A 7,439-nucleotide genomic window follows, 5' to 3' on the forward strand; every position below is an offset into this window, starting at 1 on the left:
AACTCTCTGACAAACTCAATTGCTTTAAACCACTGCCTAAACAACATCTTAATCAATCCTGTTTCTGCACGTGCTCATTTCAAGGTTGAGACTTTGTGTTCACCATGCAATACTTTCCAAATAATCTTCTTAAACACAGTACACTCAACCTCTCACTGAAATGACAAAACAATTGTTATACATTACTGCTGCCTGTACAATCTATTAAGTTGCATGTGGGCTTTCTGTTTAGTAACTTCCATACCCGTAAAATCTTAGAATGTATAAATGTAACTACTGTTTGTGTAAAAATGTAAATAGAAATGTAAATACTCTGTTTTTAAGTGGAACTTAGCATAATGCAATGTAAACAAATGGAACTTTTTTCCCTGGGCATCCCCTGAAAATGAACATTACCCAGTCTAACTTTCCAATAAACAACAATAAAAAAATAAATCATAGGAAGATGTTTGCTTTCTATATAAGTTAGATTCATATCTGCCATCTCTAAAATTCTTACTGATCATAACACTAAGATAATAAATATTATCATAACTTATTTCATGAGTAAATTGAAGAAACTGCTCAGACCCATTAATGCATTCCATGATCTTATTAAAAAGTTCCCTAGAACCAGACCACATTATAAATATATCACCCAAAAATCATTGATATAACCTTACATAAAACAATATTTAGTGTTGGGACCATACCTCTCAACCGTTCCGAATTCCTCGGAAAATACCTGTTTTAAGGGAAAAATATTGGGGTGCCACGAATTCCCACATGGCCCCTTTAATTTCTGAATTTCCTGGGTTGTGTTTTTTTTTTTTTTTTTTACTCCTGACGTCATCACGTGCAGGGCATGCCTGATAACGTCAACTTCTGCAGACAGGTCTGTGTAACTTCAGGCAATGCACACCTTTCTTCCCCAGCTTCTCTGCCAGGTAAAAATGTAAACTTATTTGTGTATTAAAATGTAAACTTATTTGTGCATGGAAGAGAACGAAAGACATGGCAGGTTCTTTACCTAACAAGTGTCCTGTTTTGCTTAACTTTAACTTAACAGCTGCAGCCTGCAAATGGCAGGAGATATGTGAGTGGAAGAGAAACAGCAGCTTCTTTGCATTACTTTAACAGCTGCTGCAGTCGTTAGTTTTGAGAAACTGTGCTATGCTTAACGTTTACAGAAATGTCAGGAGAAACAACTGTACTGTGCTTAAATTACTTAACGGCTGGGCTGAGTTGTGTGGGTGATTCCTTTTAGCAGCTTCTTTGTATTACTTTTACTTTAACAGCTGCTGCAGCCATTACTTTTGAGAAACTGTGCTGTGCTTAACATTTAAATTACTTAACATTTACATGGCTGGGCTGAGTTGTGTGTGTGATTCCTTTTGCTTAATGTCAAGCATCATCACAGCAGGCGAAACTGCTTAACTTTTATGACAAGCATTACTTTAAGTAACTGTGTTTGAGATTCTGTTTACTATCATTTATTGCATGACTGTTATGGCAGGGCTGTGTGTGATTCCTTTTACTTACTGTGTAACTGTTATGGCATGGATGACTGTGTGATTCCTGTTATAATGTGGGAGTGTGTGTGTGATTCCTATTTTATGTGGGGAGTGTGTGTGTGTGATTCCTGTTATATAGGGGAAGTATGTGTGTGATTCCTGTTATATGGGGGAGTGTGTGTGTGATTTCTGTTATATTGGGGGGAGTGTGTGTGTGTGTGTGTGTGTGTGTGTGTGTGTGTGTGTGTGTGTGTGTGTGTGTGTGTGTGTGTGTGTGTGTGTGTGTGTCAGACTCCTGTTATATTGGGGTGTGTGTGTGTGATTTCTGTTATATGGGGGGAGAGTGTGCGTGTGTGTGTGTGTGTGTGTGTGTGTGTGTGTGTGTGTGTGTGTGTGTGTGTGTGTGTGTGTGTGTGTGTGTGTATGTGTGTGTGTGTGTGTGTGTGTGTTCGTGTGTGTGATTTCTGTTATATGGGGGAGTGTGTGTGTGTATGTGATTCATGTTGGGATTCACATCTAGATCAGGGGAGGTCATCGTGCCTCTTTACTCATCCCTCATCAGGCCCATAATTGAGTACAATGCCCCTTTTGGGATGTACCTTACCAGACACCTGCAGCAACTGGAAAGACCCCAAAAGTACCTCACCAAGAGGATCAAAGGGCTCAAACAGATGCCATATGCTGCCCGGTTAAAGAAACTCCAGCTCTACTCAGTGGCATACTGCCTGCTCAGAGGTGATCTGTGCCTGACATATAAAGCCATGTCCAACCCGGAATTAATGGACATGCTGCACCTCAGAAAATCCAAATCCCATCGAGCTACATGCTCGAGAGACTTGAACCTCAGCACTGAAATAAATAGGACATGCTGGAAGGACAGATTCATAACCCAGAGGCTCCCTTCACTCTGGAATAAAATCCCAGTCCAGGTTAGGCAGAGTCCCTCATTGACTCTCTTCAAGAGGAATCTTGAGTGGATGGGAGATCATAGGTTTACCCCGGGTATCACTTCTGTGTCACTGTTAGACAGAGGCACAGTATACTAACCTCGAAAAAGGGCATAGCAAAATTAATTTAAAATGGGTGGCGAAAGCCAAACACACTCTGGCTAGGCTTATAAATGCCCTAGGGCAGATAGCCTAGTATGAACCTATGAACCTATGTTATATGGGGGAGTGTGTGTGTGATTCCTTTTATATGGGAGGAGTGTTTGTGTTTGATTCCTGTTATATGGAGGAAGTGTGTGTGTGTGTGTGTGTGTGTGTGTGTGTGTGTGTGTGTGTGTGTATGTGTGTGTGTGTGTGTGTGTGTGTGTGTGTGTATTCCTGTTATATTGGGTGGTGGAGTGTGTGTGTGTTTCTGTGTGTGTGTGTGTGTGTGTGTGTGTGTGTGTGTGTGTGCGTGTGTGTGTGCGAGTGTGTGTGTGATTCCTGTTATATGGGGGAGTGTGTGTGATTCCTGTTATATGGGGGGAGTATGTGTGATTCCTGATGTCCTTCATGGATGCATCTGCAGTCATAACAACTCTCTGGCAGAAGATTTAATTCCAAGCCTGTGTCCCCTGATGATTCTGCTGATCTGATCAGACATTCAGCTAGAGCTTTAAACTGTCAGTTTCACATGATACATACCAAGAGTAAAGCTAAGTTATTAGAAGAGGAATGCCAAACCTACCTCCAAATCACAAACCCAGGTCTACCCTTCGCAGAATGTCAAGCAAACCAGACCATCATCACACAGACCCGACCAGACCTAGGATGGGTTGCACACATGACAAATGACAAATGATGTGATGTCAATTCACAAAACCCTCACACACAAACTAAAAAGAAACAAAAACAGTAAACTGGCAGTAAAAAAGTTCAGACCATTTCCAAAAGGGCCAAGAATGCCAGTTGATGAACACACCACAGTCACACAGGGTACAAACACAAACAGGGGGCATTCATACCCTGCTCCCCTATGCAGAATGACTGACTTTGGAGCTGTGGAACCTGGCACTCAGCTATACAGTCAGGTACACAGCAATTTGTACCGGGAAAAGAGAGAATAATAGCAGAAACCACATCCGATGCCACCCCATGCTATGCTGATCTAATGGACCGGACATCTCTCAATGATGCCTTTGATGTTAACTCAGAACAACTAGCATCATGCATCCAAACCTAAAAAAAACGTTGCAACTGCATGCATGGAACATCACAGCAGCAGCACCAGAACTTTCCCAAAGAGCAAAGAGTTAAAGATATTATTCTTGAAGACCTTCAACTTCAACAAGAAGGAACTATGCAGGAAAAAATGGAGGTTTGTCATTTGGTGAAAGAAGAAAAGATGTGTCAAACAACACAACATAGAAATAACATTCTGGATCTGTGGAGAGAGAACTTTACACATGTCTCTATCTACTCCTATGCCTCCATCAAGATACATGCATCAGCTTATATCAGCAGAATTTCACCTCCCTCTTTTCACATCCTTTCCTCAGGAAGGTTCAGTTCCAAGGAAACCAGAAACCAGCAAAACCAGCCCACCACTGCATTGCCAGTGCTGGACTTGAACTTTTTGAAAAGTTGAGCAACACCAGACCTTACAGCAGCAGCAACAGCAGACAGACAATATCTGGCAAAACCTCTGCCAGGAGGGTTTCTCAGCCAGAGGAGCCTGAATCAGGCCCCCCCTCCTAATGGAGCCCTTCCTAATCTTCCAACAGGAGTGAGGAGTGTCCTAATTCCTTCCATCATCCCATGTTTATGCTAAGGTGGTAGGACCTTACCTACACAGTGGTATCCAACCCCACAAACAACCCAAAAGAATACCTTCCACCTAATAGTACAGGAAACCTATACTACCCTCCTTGGATGTACATAGACAACTATGCTACTACCCCTGGACAGTTATTTAGTAGCAAAAAAGAACAAAGCTTTTTGTAGCCTAAACAAGGAAGAGGGAAAAAAAAAAGTTATTTCCAAACCTTCAATTCAATCCAGGATAGCAAAAACGCTTAAGACATAAGACTCATGGAAAACCAACCACATCCAACATAAGACCTTTCACGGGACAACTACAACAGCCACTACAAGGCCACAGCACTACTTGGCCCTCAACATTATTAAGGCCACTAACCAATATTCCCATTTTCTTACCTTCAGCGGCATGCTGCATATTTGCCACCCCTGTACTGCATAATTTGCTGTCCAGCACCCAGGAGTAATTTAACACACCATAATCTAATTTTTTCCTCCTCCCACCATATGGTAATTATTCTAACTCCCCAGTTTGCAGTTTTGTACCTACCATAAATGTAGACAGCATAGTACATAGCATCTGCAGTCAGGATTTTCCCTCCTACTCTCCTAAATCAGGATGTCCTACCCTCCCTCCTCTGTGGTACTTAGGGATTACCCTCCTCCCTTTATAGTGTATTTGTTTGTATATATGTACATACATGCTTATTTTGTGTTTACCTCTATCTTTTTGAAACATTGGCATTTATCCAAATTTTAAGGACAACCAGTTGTTATATGTGTGTGTGTGTGTGTGTGTGTGTGTGTGTGTGTGTGTGTGTGTGTGTGTGTGTGTGTGGCTCATACCTTTGGTCTGTTCCTCTTAAAATGTGTGATTTTCTGGCAAAAGCAGTGAGAACTGAATTCACTAAATAATAATAGCCATTTAAGTTTCAGTCTTCCTATCTTTCAGGAAAACCATGGTAACATGAAACATTTTATTCTATTTGCTCAGTTATCAAATTATCTTGAAATGTAAACTTGTCATAGCCTATAAGGGCCTCATAGAACCATTGTAGTCCCACATCATGTGTTATGACCAAGAATAGATCTTTAATATCAATGGTCAGAAATAATAGTTCTCTGTCAAACTTTGAGTAGGAGATCTTTTGTAAAATGTCCCATGAATCTTTGCGAATATGTGCCACTTCTGTTACCAGCTGTTTAACTTTTATATCAACTGAAATTACTTAAGGTTTAGTTTTTGAACCAGCAGAAGAGATTGTAGGATGCAGGGTGTGTTATTTTCATAGATTTTTCAGAATGATGATTATGTTTGGTATAACTGGACTTTTAGCAATTAAAAAATAACCCCTTCTGTGTGTATTTTTAGAATAATAAGTACCATCATTCAAATAAACTAACATTCTCCCTGAATAGTCATGACTATTTATAATGACACCCCTTCCCCCACATCAGCTTTCATAACTCTGATAGTTTTGTCTTTTTCTATAGGGCCTGTTCACTTATAGTCAAATTGTAATAAGGTTTGAATGTCCTTGTTTTGATCCTATACCTGATATCATATTTACATTTTTTTTCAAACAAGTTCAGTATTAGTAGATTTGGAGGATTAAATCTATTCAATTTTAACCCCTGTTGCTGACCATCTCCTTCTTTATCCTGAAAATTTTAAAATAAAATTAATTTTCTAATAATCAACTTTAGTTCAATAAACAATCAGTTAAGTTCATTTTCTTTGTCAGAAACTAAACATCAAATGAATATAGATATTGTTTCATAGAATATGTAATACCATTTATAAATCACAATAAAGAATTGTCCACTCAAATTAGTTTTAAAACTTATAAAGTCAAACGATATTTAAATCCATAAGGTGTTCAGAATAATTGACAGGTCATGAATGCTCAAGTGATGCCTAGTGGTCAAAATTAAAATTGCAAATGTATTTATCAGATGAAAAATAAATGATTTCACAATTGCTATATTAATTGTAGTAATCATTATAGTATTGTAGTCAAACTACGTTAATGCATTTATAAAGTAATTACCTAACCAAATCCCAGTTCAGGGATATCAGGAGGATTTGTAAGACTGGGTCTCACATAAATATATTTTTGCCAGAATAAATCCTACATCAATATAGTATTCTTTTTGCATAGGTCTAGAAACACAGCCACATTAAATCAGGTCTATATCTTCATTGTACATTTCACATTTTACATGCAGCTTTGCTAAACACAGTTTCAGTGAAGGATGCAAATAAGAAGGATCTCAGTGAAATAACCTTCAAGCCAAAACACTGATAAGGATGAGACATGCTAACAAGATGTGAGGAACATTTTGTTGTGTGTCAAAGACCTTGCAGAGGTACCACAACAGTTCAGAGACAGGCACCTGCAATAATATCTTATTTAAATGGTGCAAGGCTTAGGAACCAAGGTTAAGGAGGGTTGTAAAACTGATAAGAAATGTATAGGGTTGTGCTATTAAGATACCATCCAAACAGAAATTCAGAAGTTCTGATTTGCAGAAACTACAGAGAACAGTCCAGGGTTATAAAAGTAGTGCAGTTTGCTTCAGTTCTGCAGTTACAGAACAGTTAATTTCAATATTCAGAACTACAGAAGTGTGAGTATTCAGTTTGCAGTCTTCACTTACAAAAGTTTCAGTTTCATTCAGTTTCTCAGCATTATCATGTGAGAGAGTTTATCATACTTTGTTGCTCATTAAATGCTACATAATAAAACACCTTTACTGGACTTCCATTGAATTGAAACTTTTATTCTGAAAGATGGAAGAAGAGATTTGATACATGTTCAGTACATTGAGCTCGCAATTACCCAGAATTTTGGACAATCCAAATTTTTGCCTCATATTTTTGGTCTGTTTCTCCTAAAATTTGTGGTTTGCTGATAATTCAGTGAGGATTGAAGTCACTAAATAATGATATACATTTGATTTGTAAACTTCAAATCCTTCATAAAATGCATGCTAAAAGACATTCTATTATTTTAATAACTTTCTAAGTTTATAAGAACAATATTTAAAATCTGACCCTATTTTTGGCCTTCATTCCCCCCATTGTTTTAGGCTTTCTCCAAATTTCCTGTACTAAGACGTTGAGAGGTATGTACAGTCCTGGACATTACAGCTACAGACATCTGGTTAATTTGTAACAATATGTGTCTATATATATATA

General features: G+C 38.6%; 1 long non-coding RNA gene across 1 annotated transcript in view; it reads left to right on the forward strand.

Moving 5' to 3' along the window:
* Positions 1 to 854: 854 nt before the first annotated feature.
* Positions 855 to 7,439, forward strand: part of LOC122793764 — a 156,590-nt gene continuing 150,005 nt past the window's right edge. Inside the window, exon 1 of the long non-coding RNA XR_006363531.1 lies at positions 855 to 926. This is a non-coding gene — a long non-coding RNA (uncharacterized LOC122793764). The remainder of the gene's footprint in view (positions 927 to 7,439) is intronic.

Source organism: Protopterus annectens, chromosome 2.part0, assembly GCF_019279795.1.
Source record: "Protopterus annectens isolate FY-2018-M chromosome 2.part0, PAN1.0, whole genome shotgun sequence".
NCBI classification, from domain to species: Eukaryota; Metazoa; Chordata; order Ceratodontiformes; family Protopteridae; genus Protopterus; species Protopterus annectens.